Here is a 9,930-nt window from a genome sequence, read left to right on the forward strand (position 1 = left end):
GTCTTGCTGGACTCTGTCACAACTCTGTGCTTGAGTTTAGTTTATTCTTTAGCAAGTTCAAAACATGGCACAAACATGCGGCATCATTAACTGCCACAATTGTGGTCACCATCTCTTTGGGAAACAAGAATTTGGAGAGATTTTTGTAATTCCCGCTAAAGAAAGTCGGGTTATGAAGCTAATAAAGAGACTGTGACAAGCCTGGAAAGCAGCTGTGAGAGGAACACCATGATTTTAAACGCCATCACCTGGTCCATGTTTGTGTGTTCATGACATTTTCACACTGGTAAGTTTGAATCAAAGCCTGTTTTATTCAGTTTCACATATAGCATTTAGTAGAATTTTAGCGTAAGCTAAGCTAGCTGGAGTATTTGGGGAAAAAGCAATACCTTATTCACAGATCAATAATTGAAAATACTTTAAATATTCCCCACATGAATACAGAGTGTGTTTCAGACTTGAAATATATTGAGTCAAAGTGTGCGGTGTCTCCAGGAGACACCACACAGTGACAAGTCCTGTTGACTTAACTCTGAAAGGACAGTCTTAGTTTTCTGATGTAAAATTCCGAGGTCTTGCACACACCCGCAAAGTCCCTTCTTCTATCCAAGGTAAATCCCGCTGTGACGGACTTCCAGCCATCCGTGCGTGGGTTGCTGTGACACTTGACACAAGACGCCTCATAGCAGGTTTGACTCTGATTTATTGTTTCAAAACTCATCCTCTCTTCTTGCCTTTCTGTCGCGCCACTTTTTAGTCCGCGGGCTCTTCCTGCTTGCGGTCGCGGTACACCTTTCGGTGCCCGTTGGTTGCGTCTGGTGCGGGGGCTCATCATCTTCCGGGTCTCGTTCGTCGCGCTCGTGGTCGGTCTTCTCAGGGGGTTCCTTCTCCTACTTCTTCCACAAGTGTTCCTCCTTCGCCCCTTTTATGCTGCAGCAGCAGATGATGGGATTGAGCGCAGGTATGTGGTGTACGCACCTTACTCTGATTTCTGCTGCCGCGCCGCTCCGAGTGCGTCACGCCTCTCCTCTCTGCTGCATGCCCCGCCTCCTGGCCTCCATCTTGGTCAGGACCGCTGCTCCTCTCAGCCCGCTGTCGGGTGCGTCTCTCCACACCCGCCTAACCTTATCCTTGTACACACACACACACACACACACACACACACACACACACACACACACACACACACACACACACACACACACACACACACACACACACACACACACACACACACACACACACAATGGTCACACAAAGGGATGTGGATATCTGGTCAGGACACTCTTCTCTTTTGCCTTCACCTTCATTGTCCATTTGTTTTTGGTGACTTTATATACTCTGGACCTAGGCGTTGAGTCCGCGACATACATGGTGGACAATAACTGATCCAGTCTGCTTTGCCAGTCCAAAAGCATTCGCCGTTTTTCGTAGTCTTCCTTCGACGGCCAGGTAAAACAAGGCACATGCTGCCTCTTTATGACATCCTTGGGAGCCCGCATTTTCGTTGTCTCTCCTTCGACAACTGGGCAAAGTTTTTCGCTAAGTAGCATCACAGCTGACCTGGACATAACAAAGTTCTCTTGTTGTCTCAGAAGTGTTGTATCCGAAAGAGCTGCGATCGCTTTCTCTCAAGGTACTCATGTGTGATTTCCACAAGTCTGTAGAGAAAGGGGAAACACGGCATGTCTGGATGACTCTCCTCCATCTTTCTAGCGTTTACCTCTTAGTGGATTCAGGTTGTTATGAAGCTGGCTATGGCGCGTTCTTTCTGACGTTACTCCCTGTGTGGGGCGTGATCTTTCTGGCGTCACTTCCTCTCCAAACTCAGTTTGTAAACGATCAATGAGTCCATACAAAGCTAAGAGCCGGAGATTCAAGAAATATACAGTGTACTTACCCGTGTAAAAATTATCCAAGGAGGGTTACCTTAAACAATAGTTTAGTGTGGCTGAAACGGGGCTAAGGGTAAATAATTATTCGTTTAAGGCAGGGGTGTCAAACTCTGGCCCGCGGGCCAAATTTGGCCCACTGTGTATTTTCATTTGGCCCTTGAGGCAACATCAAATTAACATTAGAGCTGGCGGTGTCGCTGTAACGCCGCATTCACCGCTAATACTCATACTAATGCAATGCAAGCTTGGTCAACAGCCATACAGGTCACACTGAGGGTGGCCGTATAAACAACTTTAAAACTGTTAAAAATATGCGCCTCACTGTGAACCAACACTAAACGAGAATAACAAGCAAATTTCGGGAGAACATCCGCACTGTAACACAACATAAACACAACAGAACAAATACACAGAACCCCTTGCAGCACTACCTCTTCCTGGATGCTACAATATAAAAATGTATTATTAACCTGTGGGAAAAGTTTATTTTGATATTTACCCGAGAAGGCTGCAAATAGAAAAGTGGCATTCAATTTCGATTTTGATTTGATATGCCATTGCTATTTTTAAATTATTAGTATTATTTGAAACTCGACTTTGCATGTCACTATAAAGTTATATAAGTCTCGCTTGTTCAATATTCAATGCAAAACTTGTTTGGGTCCCTATTAAAAGGTTAATTTGTTCAACCTTGTATTTTGTCCAGTTTAAAATTTTGGCCCACTCTGTATTTGAGTTTGACACCCCTGGTTTAAAGGGTTATCAGGCTTAGTGTAGACATAGCCTAAGTTGTTTTGTCCTTGAGCCTTGGCATTCCGAAATGTTTGGCCAAAATAAAAACTGACTCCGTTGATGACAGGGAAACAGGACACGTTTGGCAGCTTGCTCAAACCTCGTCTATTCATATTGATCGATAAAAATGTACTTATTTTTGAGGTGGCAAGCCTTTGGAATGGGTGCAGTTTGTTTCGGCAAATTTCCTTGAATTTTTTTTTTTTTTATGCAATCCGTTTCGATCCAGTTTGTTGCTCTCTCTCACAATACCGGTGGTTAAGTACAGCTAGGTCTGGGCGATATATGGAGTCTGTAATATTTATTGATATATTTTCAAACAAGATATGAATTAAGAAAATATCGTAATATCGATGTAATTTATTTCACATTTAAAATGAGCAAACACCGCTTATTTCTTGTGTTCCTTGTTCTCCCCTGCTACCCACTCTCTCTCGAAACACCATGGGCTACTAAACCCCTCCCCTTCTTCCTTCCAAGACGTGCTTGCACATATAAGAACATCCATGATTGGTTGGTTGTTTACTATGCTGAGTCACGATTGGTTTAGAATAGGGCAAAACATCAGGGACAGGCCAATCAGAGGCAAGATAGGGTGGGTCATCGAACCAGGAAGGGAAATCACAAAAGACATCCCAAATGACGACGAGAGTCGGAGAAAAAGAGGGAGTATTCAAGCGGCCGATTTATATATTAAAAAACTAGTGGAAGATGGCAGAGAGATTCTCTTCTTTAGTTTTTTTCTTTTAGCAATGTAGGCGACATCCGGGAAACCCACAATGCGTCTACTTGGCCACATTTGGACAGATGAATGTCTGGATAAAACATTCATTTGATTTGTTTACCATGTAAGCCCAAATCAAAACTGTTCTTGAGTTGCCAAGCCGGGCATATTTCACACAAAAAATGCAGCCAAAAATGTATGCCGAAGTGAGGAAGATCATAGTCGCACAATTAAATCAAGTCACTTACTTGGCGCTGACCAGATCCGTTCGTGCGTGACAGTCCATTTCTTCGTCGACTGGGAATTAAAAAGTGCCTGCCTGCAAATGTATTTTTTTATCTGAGTTTGCTACATTTTGTATTATATGCACAGCTATGTGATTTATTTTACGTACAAATAATATTTTTCAAATTTAATTATTGTTATGTGCTACTTATACAGTTTATTTTCTGTGCTGTTAGGCCCCATCTTGACTAACTCGATAAATAAAAGTGCCACTGACTGTTTACAGTACAGTTGTCATTCACTTCAATTTTAGGGAAACTCGCTCAATAATTATATTTATATAAGGTGCATGGGAGTTTGCCCAACCAGTCTACATGTGCTTTGTGGACTTGGAGAAGGCATTTGACCGTGTCCCTCGGGAAGGTCCGCTCCCTGTACTGATCGATCAGTGTCAGAGCTTAGTCCGCATTGCCGACAGTAAGTCGGACACGTTTCCAGTAAGGGTTGGACTCCGCCAAGGCTGCCCTTTGTCACCGACTCTGTTCATAACTTTTATGGACATAATTTCTAGGCGCAGTCAAGGCGTTGAGGGGATCCGGTTTGGTGGCTGCAGGATTAGGTCTCTGCTTTTTGCAGATGATGTGGTCCTGATGGTTTCATCTGGCCAGAATCCTCAGCTCTCACTGGAACGGTTCGCAGCCAAGTGTGAAGCGACTAGGATGAGAATCAGCACCTCCAAGTTCGAGTCCATGGTTCTCGCCCGGAAAAGGGTGTAGTGCCATCTCCGGGTTGGGGAGGAGACCCTGCCCCAAGTGGAGGAGTTCAAGTACCTAGGAGTCTTGTTCACGAGTGAGGGAAGAGTGGATCGGAAGATCAACAGGTGGATCGGTGCGGCGTCCTCAGTAATGCGGACGCTGTATCGATCCGTTGTGGTGAAGAAGGAGCTGAACCGGAAGGCAAAGCTCTCAATTTACCGGTCGATCTACGTTCCCATCCTCACCTATGGTCATGAGCTTTGGGTTATGACCGAAAGGACGAGATCACGGGTACAAACGGCCGAAATGAGTTTGGGCATCTGGTCAGGTTACTACCCGAACGCCTCCCTAGGGAGGTGTTTAGGGCACGTCCAACCGGTAGGAGGCCACGGGGAAGACCCAGGACACGTTGGAAAGACTATATCTCCCGGCTGGCCTGGGAACGCCTCGGGATCCCCCGGGAAGAGCTGGACGAAGTGGCTGGGGAGAGGAAAGTTTGGGCTTCCCTACTTAAGCTGCTGGCCCCGCGACCTGACATTGGATAAGCGGAAGAGGATGGATGGATGAATAATTTTACCTTTTTAAATACATACAGGTATATATCGAATATAGACTTTAAGTAAAAAATACACCGACATCTATTTTATCATCCATATAGCCCAGACCCAAGTACAGCCATGTAAACAAAAACTTTGCTCAATGGCTACCCAGACCCACACTGCATTGCGAAATCTTGTATTGAGGGGGAACTCCCGCCCTACTTTCAGACGCAATCTGGACAAAGAACTGAGTGCTCCATGTCTGACTTGCTGCTCTCGTTTGATCTGTATCTACAGGTCTGTCACTGGTGAAAATGACCAATATATTCTCTTAAAGCCATGGAATACTTACAGAATCGTTGGGAAGATGTTATCCTAGTGTAATTCAACCTGGAAACTGACATATTTGATCGCCCATGACTTGTTGCTGACAGCAGTTATACATGCCTTTTCGCAGCTTTTTGTGAGCTTTTTAGCCCTCAACTGTGTCCTACAGGCAAACTATTTGAGTTGGACATGCTATTTCACTGCCCATGTAGTTAGCCCTCATCTCTGTCTTGTAAGCAAGACAATTGATTGTATTTGAGTGATTTAGAAGTACGTTATATTGCCAAAAGTATTTGGCCACCCATCCAAATAATTAGAATCAGGTGTCCTAATCACAGGTGCATAAAATCAAGCACTTACGCATGGAGACTGTTTTTATAAACATTTGTGAAAGAATGGGCCGCTCTCAAGAGCTCAGTGATGACCAGCGTTAAACTGTCAAAGGAAGGCCACCTAAGCAAAAAAATCCAGTCGGGAAATTTCCTCGCTCCTAAATATTCCAAAGTCAACTGTCGTGTTCTCTGGAGTGATGAATCATGCTTTTCTATCTGGCAGTGTAATGGACGAGTCTGGGTTTGGAGGTTGCCTGGAGAATGGTACATTCCGGAAAGGATTGTGCCGAGTGTGAAATTTGGTGGAGGAGGAATTATTGTGTGGGGTTGTTTTTCAGGAGTTGGGCTTCGCCCCTTAGTTCCAGTGAAAGGAACTTTGAATGCTCCAGGATACCAAAACATTTTTGACTATTCCATGCTTCCCAACCTTGTGGGGACAGTTTGGAGCGGGCCCCGTTCTCTTCCAACATGACTATGCACCAGTGCACAAAGCAGGGTTCATAAAAACAAGGATGACAGAGTCTGGAGCGGATGAACATGACTGGCCTGCACAGAGTCCTGACCTGAACCTGATAGAACACCTTTGGGATGAATTAGAAGGGAGACTGAGCGTCAGGCATTCTCAACCAACATCATCAGTGTGTGACCTCACCACTGCGCTTTCGGAAGAATGGTAGAAACAGTCCGCAACCTTGTGGACAGCCTTCCTAGAAGAGTTGAAGCTGTAATAGCTGCAAAAGGTGGACCACCATCATTTTGAACCCTATGGGTGAGTCAAAGCAGGTGGCCAAATACTTTTGGCAATATAGTGTATATGTAATTTGGGCTCCCGCGCTCACACATTGTTGTACAGGTAGAAACTAAAACAATGTTTTTGGCAAATAGTTTATTGTGGATATGGATGAATGATTAATTGAAAATAATAAACTAATTTAGTAACATCATGTTTACTCTGTGGAAGTTTTCTTTACCTATCAAAAGTGCCCATCCATCCATTTTATACCACTTATTCCCTTCGGGGGCGCTGGAGCCTATCTCAGCTACAATCGGGGAGAAGGCAGGGTACACCCTTGACAAGTCGCCACCTCATCGCAGTGCGTATCAAAAGTGGTGTACATTTAAATATATATCCTCTGGGAGTAATTTATTACGTGTATAAATGATGACGTGTAGCAGATAAGTTGCTTGGTTAAATATTAGTGCTGTTCCAGTGTTTGCCCTATGTCAGTATAGTGGGAGGATGTGTACCTATGTTAAGTGATGGTGTATATTTACATGTTCATATTTTGCTAGTGTGAAGCAGTAAGTAACGCACCCAAAGCGTTATTAACACTAGAGTAAATGTTATATATATGAATGCTATTTGTACTTACTTGTAACGATTGATATCAGAGGAATGTAATTATTTGCAAATGTGAATTTTAAAATTCATTATAGATGCAATCTGGACAAAGAACTGAGTGCGCCGAGTCTGACTTGCTGCATCTGTAGCTAGAGCAGTGGTTCTTAACCTGGGTTCGATCGAACTCTAGGGGTTCGGTGAGTCAGCCTCAAGGAGGTCAAAACACACCCGACTCATCGTGTAAATACAAACTTCTCCCTATTGGCGTATTACGGATACGGCAACGGCTGACTGATTTGCAGGTGTGTAATTTGTTGTGAGTTTATCCACTGTTTTGGTTTTGTTGTTTGAACAAGCTGATGTTCATGCACGGTTCAATTTGTGCACCAGCTTACTGCGAGGTTTGTTCTCCCAAGATGCAAACAGACTATTCCGGACAAGGCTTGCAGGTAGGGAACATATTTATTAACTCTATACTTTTGGCAAGGCATGAGGTAAACAAACATAAACTATGGCGGGAAACAAACACAAAACTGTGGCATGCATGAAACAAACAAACAAACTATGGCTTCCAACAAACACGAAACTGTGGCAAGAAATAAACAAGACTTTCGTGGATACAGCATGAATCGAGCAACATGAACCGTGGTGCCGCATGAAAACAAGCAATGACGCCAGGCCGACTGACTGGCAAAGACAGGCTTAAATAAGGGTCTTGATTAGAAACAGGTGCACGGTCCGAACACCAGAAGCAGGTGAAAATCATAAGTCGGCATGGTAACCAAACAAAACAAGGGAGCGCAAAAAGGAACTAAAAGAGTCCAAAAACAAACAAAAAGATAACAAAAACATGATCCAGACCACAGATCATGACAAAATTAAGTCTTTGTTACTTAGAATATGTTCCCTAAACTATAGTGTTACCAAAAACGTATAACTTTGTCTTAAATTTGAAAAAACAAAAAACATTTTATTTTTAACTAATGGAGGGTTCTGTGACTGCGCATATGAAACTGGTGGACTTTTGGTACCTCCGACAAGGTTAAGAACCACTGAGCTAGAGGTACTAAATATTGCTACTGTGGCATTCTGTGACCTGTAACATAAGCTTAAATGTGCAGTTGTGAAACGGCAAAATAGTAGGTGTTTTGTACACTTCAAGAGAAATCTAACTGGAACCACGTTACACATTAAGGAGAGGAAATTAGCAAGTAGATTATTAAGTCAGGAGAGAAAATAACAGCCACACAGTGTGACATTACTGTGGGCCATGGATACAAAAGAGGAGATCCAAAAGTGTCTGGTCATTCTGTGGTAATGGAAGGCACTAAATCTTGCTTGGCAGACAGCTTACAATGCACACATATGTAGTTTTATGTAATGTTTATAGTATATTTATATATAGTAGGTGTTCAACGATTAATCGATATATTGATTTATATTCCTTAGATTAAACTACATCATTCTAGGCTCCGCAAATTCGCCTTCCCAAAGATAGGTAAGGAAACCGATCGTTTTTATGGATACTGGAAAAAGGAAAACATAGAATTTAAGAACGGCAGACTTTATATGAAGTTTAACACTTTTAATCAAAATATGTAAACATTATTCAAGTCTGTCGGCCATCAGTTGGCAAAAAAAAATTAAGGCAGATACCTACGCTGGCGGAGAAAGGGAGAAAAAAAGTACGAACACAACAGTATCATAAATTACAACAAAACAACTTTCAGCTACAGCATGATTGCAAAAGCCACAACAAATACAAATGGCACAACACAATAGTATGAAGGCACAAGATAACTTTTAAGACACAAAGGACGCGAGACACACAATAGAAGTGACGGTCCAGAGAGTTACCGCGATGGACTAACTTTCTGAACATAGTACATTAGTATTTTTGAAAAATTTTAAGAAAGTTATTCATGACTGAAAAAGTGGTCACACACTATTCAATTTTACATCGTTAATTTCCGTCTCAGGAAGTTGGTGCGTCGCCGAAACTTGTTCGCTCCATTCCGTCTTTGTATTGTTGTGTTTTGGCTTGCAGTCGTTGTGTTATGGCTTTAAATTATTGTGTTGTGGCGTTGGCATTTTTCTTTAAACTTTTCTCTGTTATTGCCTGTTTACTAAAATGAGATCAGAAGCAAGTTAAACCACTGCTCATTTAACCTGAAGAGACTTGATTGCACATAATTTCTTTTGTTTTTGTATTATTTATATGTTCAAAAAACAATAGTAAAATTATCGGGTAAACCTCCAGTTAATTCAAACTGAAGACATGTGTGTAGGACTTTATTTTTGATATTAATATTATACTGTTAACATGTTTGTTACTTTACTACTTTTGAACATTTTTAAATGTTTCCTATTGTTGATTCAACCTATACCGTTGGGAGCGCTTTATCCAGATAAGATGTGAATGCATTGCCCCATAATTGTTTACTTGCTTGTTCATATCAACATTTAATTTATATTTAATTTCCTTATCATAAATTACCAGAGAATAGGAAACTTTGCCTGCGGTGTCCAGTACCCAGTATTTATTTCACAGTAATAGTGGTTGAATTGTTTTTTGATAAAAAGTTACTGAATCAATTTGAACTCGCTGAATCGTTTCAGATCGTAAAGTTGTAAAAAAAATTATATAATTGCTGAATTGTATCGGCAAACACAAACCACAAATTCAAATATAAATTTGAATCATTGTTAAAACTAATCGTTACACACCTAACAATATAGAAATAAATCAAGGTTCCACTGTAATATACTGTATACAACAATTTTATTTAGTGCCAGATTATTTTTAGGGATGTGCGGGTGATAATTTTAGATCGGGGGTCAGCAACCTGTGGCTTTTGAGCAACATGTGGGTCTTTAAGTGCCGCTCTAACTGCTCCCTGGAGCATTTTTGAAATGGAAAAAGATGGGGGGGAAAATATTTTGGCGGTTCTTGAACTCACCACAGTGTGGACTGACTGTGACGCAACAGTTTGTTTACA

The 9,930-nt window shown here is 42.0% G+C and overlaps 1 long non-coding RNA gene across 1 annotated transcript; it reads right to left on the bottom strand.

Annotated features, from left to right (window-relative positions):
- Window positions 1-291: 291 nt before the first annotated feature.
- On the bottom strand, window positions 292-1,827 carry LOC133568947 (uncharacterized). The gene is made up of 2 exons (XR_009809707.1): window positions 1,305-1,827; window positions 292-1,130 (listed from the first exon to the last, which is right to left on the bottom strand). It is a non-coding gene; the product is annotated as an uncharacterized LOC133568947 (long non-coding RNA).
- Window positions 1,828-9,930: the final 8,103 nt, after the last annotated feature.

Source organism: Nerophis ophidion, linkage group LG14 (genome assembly GCF_033978795.1).
Source record: "Nerophis ophidion isolate RoL-2023_Sa linkage group LG14, RoL_Noph_v1.0, whole genome shotgun sequence".
Classification (NCBI taxonomy): domain Eukaryota; kingdom Metazoa; phylum Chordata; class Actinopteri; order Syngnathiformes; family Syngnathidae; genus Nerophis; species Nerophis ophidion.